The 10,169-nt window shown below is 41.3% G+C and overlaps 1 long non-coding RNA gene across 2 annotated transcripts; it reads left to right on the forward strand.

The window, feature by feature from the left end:
• Positions 1 to 3,117: 3,117 nt before the first annotated feature.
• On the forward strand, positions 3,118 to 9,533 carry LOC134465878 (uncharacterized). Of its 2 annotated transcripts, none has more exons than XR_010038199.1 (6): positions 3,118 to 3,138; positions 5,085 to 5,156; positions 5,827 to 5,878; positions 6,184 to 6,420; positions 7,361 to 7,419; positions 8,280 to 9,533. It is a non-coding gene; the product is annotated as an uncharacterized LOC134465878 (long non-coding RNA). The 2 variants fall into 2 exon arrangements; XR_010038200.1 differs by lacking the exon at positions 3,118 to 3,138 and adding an exon at positions 5,247 to 5,333.
• The last annotated feature ends 636 nt before the right edge of the window (positions 9,534 to 10,169 follow it).

Raw genomic sequence — 10,169 nt, forward strand, 5'->3', positions numbered from 1 at the left:
TTGCGTGGCCAACGCCTTGAGCTGATAGAGTACATTCTAATGAACATCTGTACCAATTTCCATGCTTGCATACCAAAGTGAACTATTCTGGGCTATTTTGACAGTTAACTGCTGCACTAATATGATCCACGTTGTTGGAACAATGCAAAGGGCGCTATTTAAAATAATTTGTTGTTTGGGTTTTTGTAAAGAAGAAACCACCCACCCCAACCTCTACCCTTTCCTCTAAAGCTACCCTCACTGGTGTGTCTGTGAGTATCCTTGTTTTCGTGAAAACATTTCGTTGCTTTGGCTTATATTACTTATTTTTAATTGGCCAACTACTGTATACTAAATTAATCAAACACTCTAAAACATTATCATAAAAATGTAAAAAAAAGAAAATAAATCGACACACCATTTCAGAATTTTCCCAATGGTATGCTTATAATCAGTTTCAGTACCCACAAATCAAAAACGTGTGGGGAACAGATGGCCAGGTGGCAATCTGGAAGCCTTCCTTTTCCTGTCTTTCACTGTCCATTGCTACGCTTCGCGGCTAGTATCCAAGTGAACCACCCGTTTCCTTCGCGGCTAATGTCCAAGTGAATCATCCGCTTCCTTCGCGGCTATCCACAGATGGCCAGGTGGCAATCTGGAAGCCTTCCTTTTCCTGTCTTTCACTGTCCATTGCTACGCTTCGCGGCTAGTATCCAAGTGAACCACCCGTTTCCTTCGCGGCTAATGTCCAAGTGAATCATCCGCTTCCTTCGCGGCTATTGGGTGGGGGGGGGTTCCTTCGCAGCCAGTGTTTTTTTTTCAAACTCTAAGCCCACATTTAATAGAGAGCTCTGTTTAAAAACACCACTCTTTCTCTATCATTTAAACATTGTTGTAGGCGCGTGAACAACATTCTAACGCCAATGACATTTGCAACGATGTTGCGACACGAACGGAAAGAAGTGGAGAGAGCGACAGCACAGTTACGATCAGTGTATTTTGTCACGGTCCAAATGGCCTTAACTTGTCCCTTTTCCCTGCTTTGTCAGACTATCTGGTCCTTTAGCCTACATCTCGGATGCTTAATTCCCGTTGCCCCATATTAGAAAACCAGATAATTAGCTTACCTGATCTTCATCGTGGTCATAGCTGCAGGCATTTGGAAAAAAAACGTAGTGGTGCAAGTCCTCCAGCGGGTTCAGTAAATAGCCTACACTAACATAAGCCTATCCTGTGATCTGCGACCAGTCCTTGATAACTTCATAACCAGTGCGCAGTTTAAGCAGGAACAGGCACATTGCTTGTGGACAGGAATCACAAAATCCATCCAACAGCTCACGATATTGAATGATTGGTGCCGGATTCTGATCCTAACGGCTGTATAAATAAATAAATAAATAAATAAATAAAGGCATGTCCGCAACTGCACTGTGTGGCCAGGGTTTTGATTAAGACTATTAATAAAAGCAATCATGAAAAACACTTCAGCCGATGACGTGCGCCTACTGACTGGCTATGAGCTCTGGGCCTCGTAATTTTCGAGAAGGCTTGACCAATGCAAGGAGAAGGCAACCAAATAAGCGCACAAACACTAATATCACTGCCCTACAAAGGCTAAGCGCAGTAACTACGCCACCATTGAAACTGAGAAAAATGACCTTAAAGTTTTCCTACTGGCCAGCCAAGCAGGTTGCAGGTACAACAGTGGTGATGCTTTTAAATAATGCATTTATAGGAAGGAATTTTTTATAGAAAAAGAAAAGTTTAAAAAATATGACCTTTGACCTCAAAAATGTAGAAAAATCGTAGATACTGCACTTAGCCTTTGTATAACGTGACTAATTAGAACACTATTCCAAAGGCTAAGTGCAGTATCTACAATTTAGCTATGTTCTGAACATAACATTTTTGAATTACTTAAGCATTTTTATTTTATTTGTATTGGTTTGTGGTTTGTTTATGTCAGTTCATAATTGGGTAATGTATTTAAATTGCACATTAGCTTCAGTAATCTATTTTTTTATTACTTTTAAAAGGTCATATTGCACAGTTTCATGTGAAATATGATATGAAAGCCCATGCAAATAAATTACTTTACAATCACAATACACACTTTTAAGCATTTGGGATGGTGTTCTGTGTTATATTTGGTTTTCTAATTGCATTGATATCACTGGACATGCAGAACACAAATACACACAACCATTTGGGTGTCAACTTTGACCCATTTTAGCCTATGCCCTTTTTGGGAAAAGGTGCCCTCTGCCTATTAAAACTTAAACATCACCCTTGGCCGATGCCCGATACGGAGAAGCCGATATTCAGGGCTGATAAAAATGACAAAAATCAGTATCATTAAAAAAAAATCCTATACCATCACCTTTTCATCACACCATAACGTGAATAACAGGAAAATAACTGTCATGTACAAAGCACACTGAGGAACTAGTTTTTCAAGTGTCTGTAGCCTACACAGTATTATATCGACCTTAAAAGGAATACATGACAAAAAATTCAAAGGTACAATAACATAGAACTTGACTGTTAAGTAGAAATATGTTGGGGATGACCCCAAGATTATTATGGGTGTACATATTTAGGCCTATTTTTTCACCTGTATACTTTACCAACGTGATCTCGAATGAATTGCGTCTCATTTATCACGCAAACCAAAACCAAAATTGCGTCGATATAACGACGCATTCTCTTTTATGTCACACATGCGCAGTAGCCAGCACTATCTTTTAAGGCCAGGAGGCTTTATTGTTAGCCTATTTATAACAAAAACAAAACGTTATTCACGTTGCTTAACGTAACGACTCATTATAAATATGCTGTTAAGTCCCCACAAACTAATACTGAGCTCTTTTGGGCTGTTAAAGTCAAGTTTTGATTTTAGCAAGTATTTTTCTGTTTGATTGAATTAAAACGAACCCTGTAAACATTGACATAAATTTGTCCAGAGCGTGATTTGCGCACAACAACCTCTAGGCCTACAACGTTTTGAATAATTTCAAATATTTCATTCATAAATCCCCAGACCCCCTCCCTCTGCTACTACACCAATGATGTCATTTTATTGCGACCACTCTCTGGATTGTGGATTTTACGGACTGCATTCCCATGTACTGGGTTTAGCTGGACCGTATTGGACTGGAGGTAAGTTAATTTAATTGATAAGGTGAATGTGCATTAACTGCTATATTTGAATGCATCTTCCAGGTCACATCATTGGTTTAGTCGCCAAACTTTTCTGACTGTCACAGTTGGTTTTACCAGCCAGCTGCTTCTACTGTGTAGCCTAGCCTAGCCTACCCATTATTGCTCGCGTGGCAAATTATTCTGTCCATAATTACTTATACTGTTTGGTTTTACAACCTTCCATTCATCTCCAAAATTCTAGAAAAAATTGTAGCCTCTCAACTCCATTCCCATCTAACTCTTAACTCCCTCTATGAGCACTTCCAGTCTGGTTTTCGCCCCCGACATAGCACTGAAACCGCCCTAGTTAAAATCACTAATGACCTGCTCATGGCTGCTGACTCTGGACTACTCTCTATTGTCATTCTCCTTGACCTCAGTGCAGCCTTTGACACCATCTCTCATTCTATCCTTCTCCACAGACTCTCCTCAATTGGCATTAGTAACACACCCCTTGACTGGTTCCACTCATATCTCTCTGGTCGTTCTCAATTTATTCAAATGAAGTCTTTTAAATCTAAGCCCTGTTACCTCTGGTGTCCCTCAAGGTTCTGTTTTGGGGCCCCTCCTCTTCATCACCTACCTCCTTCCCCTTGGTAATATATTCCGCAAATTCAAAATTAATTTCCATTGCTATGCTGATGACACCCAGCTCTATTTATCTGGCAAACCCTCTGACACTCTCCCTCCCCCCTCCCTCACCACCTGTCTCTCTGAAATCAAATCCTGGTTCACCTCCAATTTTTTGAAACTCAATTCTAACAAAACTGAAGTCCTACTTATAGGCACCAAATCCACCTTATCTAAATCTGATAGTTTTTCCTTCTCAATTGATAACTCTCCTGTCTCCCCCTCCCCTCAAGTTAAGAGTCTGGGCGTCTTGCTTGATGGCTCTCTATCCTTCCTCTCCCACATTAACAACATCACACGGTCTGCTTATTTCCACCTACGCAACATTAACCGTCTCCGCCCCTCTCTCACTTCCCATTCTACCTCCATTCTTGTACACAGTCTTGTCACCTCCCGCATTGATTACTGTAATTCTCTCCTCTTTGGTCTCCCTCAAAAATCTCTCCACAAGCTCCAACTGGTCCAGAACTCAGCTGCCCGCATCATTACAAAAACCCCTTCCTGTCACCATATTACCCCTGCACTGCAACATCTTCACTGGCTCCCTGTCAAATATAGAATTCATTTTAAAATACTTCTCCACACCTTCAAGGCTATCCACAATCTTGCCCCCCCTTATCTTTCTAATCTTATTCACATTGCTGTTCCCTCCCGCCCCCTCCGTTCCTCTTCCTCCATTCTCCTCTCTGTCCCCTCTGCCCGTTTTAATTCCATGGGGAATAGAGCTTTTAGCTGCTCTGCTCCTCAGCTGTGGAATTCCCTTCCCCCTGACATCCGCAATACTGACTCTCTCCCCCTTTTCAAATCCAGGCTAAAAACCTATCTTTTTCAAATAGCCTATTCTTTATGATTCTTAAATTCTGTTTTATTTTATTTTATTTTATTTTCATATTTAAAAAAAAAAAAAAAATTGTATTCATTTATTTATTTTTGTTTAAAATTCTGTTTATGTGTCTTGTTTAATTTTGTTTCTGTCTGTACAGTGTCCTTGAGAGTTTTGAAAGGCGCTTTCAAATAAAATTCATTATTATTATTATTATTATTATCTCGGCCTCATCAAGCAAGCAGAACTTTGAAAACGACGTCAGATGCGCCAAAGTTCTGCTAAAGAGAGTAAATAGCGCGATATGTACTCTGAAATCTCATTCTGAGCAGAGCACTTGCTTGACAGGTTCACTAATCTCTCTCTCTCTCTCTCTCTCTCTCTCTCTCTCTCTCTCTCTCTCTCTCTCTCTCTCTCTCTCTCTCTCTCTCTCTCTCTCTCCAACTTTCAGGTGACAGGATATTTTGTACCTGCTTCGGACTGGTTCTGTCATTAACCTACTGAGCTGGTGCTTCTGTCCCAGGTAGGCTACATGGGCAGTCATTTTGTGTGTGTAGGCTACAGGTTTGGTTAGGTGTTTCAAGTTCAAATTCCATTCTTTCTGTACATGCAGGTAAAATGTGTTTGAACTTACATTTGCATCTATACATGAAGTAGGCAGCCTAGAGCAGGAGGCGGGCGTCAGATCAGAGGGTTGCAGGTTAGAATCCCACTTTTCCACTCCCTATCCTGCTCCATGACTGAGATGCCCTTGAGCAAGGCACGTAACCTAACCCCACACTGCTCCAGGGACTGTAACCAATACTCTGTGCTTTGGACTAAAGCGTCAGCTAAAGTATAATGTCATAGTAATTAAAAAAAAAAAAAGTCCTATTGACCATGGCACCCAACCTAGCATTGCAGCCAAAACTGTGTCTACCTTGTTTCAAATGCTTCTCTGTATAAAATGGCCAATTTCCATTACATATTCTAATTCCCCCAACTCTATATCGAACTTCATTGGGTGGGGCTGTTTTATTTATTTTTTCATGTTTTTTTTTTAACTGCATATGAATGAGATGCTGTGTGACTAAATAAGCTTACCATAATGTTTTTAGTACTGTTATTTGTGTTTTTTGTTGTTTTGTTACAGTAGTAGTAGTAGTAGTCTTGTGATCATATGGTCATCATATGTTATGTCTGCATTTCCCTAGGCATCTCCATCGCATCGCTCCTAGGCATCTGAAAGTGTACCGTTGCGCACAGGTGTGTATGACTGGTATAACATTTACAGCAGCAGCACATAGCTGGTAAGAGAACAGAGTTAATGCTGGACAAAAACCCTCATCTGAAAAAGCAAGGTGTGGAAAAACACATACACTGCCATTTGAGACAAGTGTCCTATGAAGACACCTGAAAGAGTCAGTTATAGATCTGTAGTGCTCATGTTTATTTTGTTTGGTTGAGGGTGGGGATGGGTGGGGTATAGCACCTGTAAGACATGAAAACTACTTTCACCCCTGCTGTATACACACCATCCTTGTGGATTTTGCTTGTTCCTACCTACATAGATCATGCTGGTAACGAGTTATTCAAAGGGTCTACCAATCATGGCAAAAACAGAAATCCAGCTCCTCAGCCCAGGCAGTGCCAACAACCCAGCTGATCCAGGAGCTGCAGCGAGGGGTAGTGATGACACTCCGGGCACCCCGACTGCCCTCTTCAACCATTCCCATGGAATTCATCCTGTCCAGCCTCCGTCAGATAATCCAGCCCTCCCCCTCCTACTTCCAGAGACTAATTTGCAGGTAAGCATACACAAACTGAACATTTTGTCATACTGGTCGGTCAGCTGTGGTCTTTCTATTTTGCACATCAAATTCATCCCATTTCACCCCCCAGAATCTCATCTTGTGATGTGGATCTACTGACTACACTGCTTATGTGCAGATTTTTGGCATTCTCTAAACACACTACCCCACTATCCCGTTCATACACTACCCAACAATAACTGTCTGGACCCTGCAACAACATACAACACATCATACATAGGTAGAAAAATGCTGAGGCACTAAACTCCTAAAGGTTACAATTTTTACATATGCCCTGAGGAAGGGACATAAGGATCGAAACACGTAGGCATTGTAGCCAAATAATAAAAGAAAAAAATGTTACCTTGAGTGCCTCAGTATTTGTCTACTTCGACCAAGTTTTAGAGGCCCTACACTGATGAGCATCCAAGGGAAAAAGTGAAGACCCAGATTACTCAAATGACCTGTTTGCGTTTGACATCATACTGTACATACCGGCTTGTTGATCCTGTCCCTCGTGGAAAGGACACACACACGCACACGCATACACACACACAGACAGCTCCTATGGAACCGCACCATGTGACTGCACCTTACCTGCACCTTACCTGCACTACCTCAGATGCAGACCAACACTGCTTGTTGTAATTATTTATTAATTAATTACTTTATTGTTACTAGTGTTACGTGTCCTGTCTTGCACTAATGTCAGACATACACAGAACTGACATTTACAGACTATGTCCTGACATGGCATAGAGTGAGAATTTCATTTTACTTGTATAACCTGTGCATATGAAGAAAATGACAATATAACTGACTTGACTCCACACACACACCACTAATTACTCGCTCCGCAAGATTAGTCATTAGAATGTTTGAGTTTCACAATACAGGCAGACAACTCTAATTTCATTGCATGTTACACTTTTCACAGATTCTAATGGGTATGTGCTAAGGAGATGATGAGTGAACACGCTGCCAGTTTGGTTGCAGGTATGTTTTACTTTATCTGTCGAAAAAGCATATTCTTTTCAAGTTGCGCTCCATTATCCTGCCTGTGATGTTTTTGAAGGCCATCACTTGGGGTCAATAGACAACCAAATATCTGTCAGTGGTAAAGTGTCTTACGTCCGTGTACTATGAAGGTGGATCACAGTAGAAGTAGTTAACCATATTTCTCAACCTAACCATATTATCTCCCCCACACCGCACACATTGCTCAGTGCTGCTCCTGCAGAATGGACCATGCTAACCTCCCAGTTGTGTTTGTAGATCTCCACACAAATATCACCCCTCTACATTGTAAAGCTGAAAAGAATATGTCTACTTGACATCTTTTAACCCACCAAGTAGAGGAAGGTTAACTTAAGTACAGTTTAGTTGTTGTTTTGGTGTTGTGATTTTATCACATTATATTACATTACAATTCATTTAGCAGACACTTTATCCAAATGTGTATCCATGTGGATCAGAGTGTGGGGTGAACACAGAGGACAGCTGTATACAAGTAAACCATTGTAAAACTGAAGACCTACTGATCGTGTGTAAGCAGGATAAAGTAAGTGCATAGGGTTATGAATTACAGATTAGGAATGAATGCTTTGTTATGTAGGGGAGCTCTCTCAGACGAGATGAGTCTCCACAAACTGCTTGAAAGTTGAGAGGGATGAGTACACAAAAAAAATGTATCATTTCCCCAAATGCAGCAACAAGTGAAAAGCCATTATAATGTCTGAATCTGTATTTAATTTGAGATTGTTATGTATATGTTTCTGTGTATATATCTCCTGCTTTTAAAAAAATGTATGTATTTGTTTAAAATATATATCTCCTGTTTTTTATGTTGTTTCCAGTGTGTCACCGAATTCCGTAGATTCATCATCACTATGTGGGGTGGAAGCTGCACAGACTACAACAAGGCTTCTGGGACCCCACTCCCCTCAAGCAAGACATTTACCACCTGCTTCACCTATGAAGGACTGATTATTGGCAGTGATGTATACCACAACGCATACAAGCTGTTCAGCCTGCTGCCCTCCGGGTAGAGGTACAGGAGTATCTGCTTCCGCAACTCCAGACTCGCCAACATCTTCATCTACCAGACTGTCATGCCGAATCGTCCCTCCTCTCTCCCATCCCAGGATGCCGAATTATGACCAAGTGACTGAAGAACTGCCATACGTCTTCACTTGGTCATGGCATGACCAGAGGCTGTATGCAGACTCACAGTATAATTCTACACGATCCACTATAAGTCATATTTTATTTCAGGTGGTTTTAATAGCTGTGATACATTAATGATGCCTGCCAACGATTCTGAATTGTGTACAGTCTGTAATATTTCTTCTTCAAGGGACCAGTCAAGTCGATGTGACAGGTGATTTTTATACAAAACTTTGTCAAAGTTTACGTAATTGACACATCTGGTTGGTCCTTGTTTTGAATTCTGAATTGTCAATATACTATATGCCTTTATCAGGTTTGAGCTTGGAGTTGAGTATATGTTAAATTAATAGAATGTGTTTTTTGCTAGTCTTCACATTAAACTTAGACCGAACTGCCTTTACCTTTGGATCGTCTGCAGTTCCCTGTTGGCCCACTACCATCTGCCCCGCATGGTGCGCGACACCAGACACTGGAGCAGCTGAGTCGCCACTCATCAACGCAGAGTGAAACAGTGCTTTGACCGCTCCCACAGGGTTAAAAGACCCACACTTGCTCCACTGGACTGATTGAGGATCCGCAGGCCTACCCGGGGCCACAAGCTCAAGTCCTTCTGTTCTGCCCCACTGCAAGTGACTGAGCAGCTGGGTCCCGCCATTTTCCGCCGTGTTCGCAAGGTGCCGCCGCCTACTGCAACAGACCTGGAGGCGACCGGCCCGTACAAGGGCCCATCCAGGCCATCTCAGGGACTATGTACTCTGACAATATGAATGATGTCCCTGGGTCTCCCCTGGGGAGGGGGGAAATGTTATGTCTGCTCTGTTGCCTGTGCTGATATTTCATATTTCCTAATGCTACTTGAAGACGACATAATAACATTTGTGCAGGGCATGCTGGGATGCGAGTTCAGTGAAATAAACGTCTGGTATGGCTAGACTTTGACAGCTCTGTGTGTAGCGTATTGTTTACAGTTTTATTGTACATAACACTGGGGGCAAAATCTTAATTTCATGCAGCCCATGGGATCATTTCAAATGTGTATTACACAGTTGGCCCACATACACCATTAATGTATGTTGTAACAAGACTTGAACATGAAATTTGGTTGTCAGAGGAATATGAGTGTGCCCAGGCCAATGAAACAGCTCATTCATATGTAACACAATATGAACTACCATGCATGATGATGGAGAAGAGTGTATGTAACATTTTAAAACACTACCCCTGTAGACCTAAATTAGCTGTTACCAGAATGGCAATGACCAATTCGTTACATATTAGGTCTACTTAAAGGTGCGCTGTGTAGGATGTTGGCCAGAGTATTGCAACTATGCTGCTCATTGAAATAGTGCTGCCCATTGCCAAATTAGATCTTTTCATGATTAATTACTAAATAATAGGCCTAAAGTGATATCTAATAGTATGACCAAAGTACAGTAAGTTTTGCAGCTAAAAATTCTATTTCTGGACATTCAAAATGGCGGTCATAACAAATAGCCTACTTTGAATTTCATGACGGTGGTAAGTATTCATTAAAAAGGTCTCCTAACATCTGTTAATGGGCAGCAGTAGTATTAGTA

Source organism: Engraulis encrasicolus, chromosome 16 (assembly GCF_034702125.1).
Source record: "Engraulis encrasicolus isolate BLACKSEA-1 chromosome 16, IST_EnEncr_1.0, whole genome shotgun sequence".
Classification (NCBI taxonomy): Eukaryota; Metazoa; Chordata; class Actinopteri; order Clupeiformes; family Engraulidae; genus Engraulis; species Engraulis encrasicolus.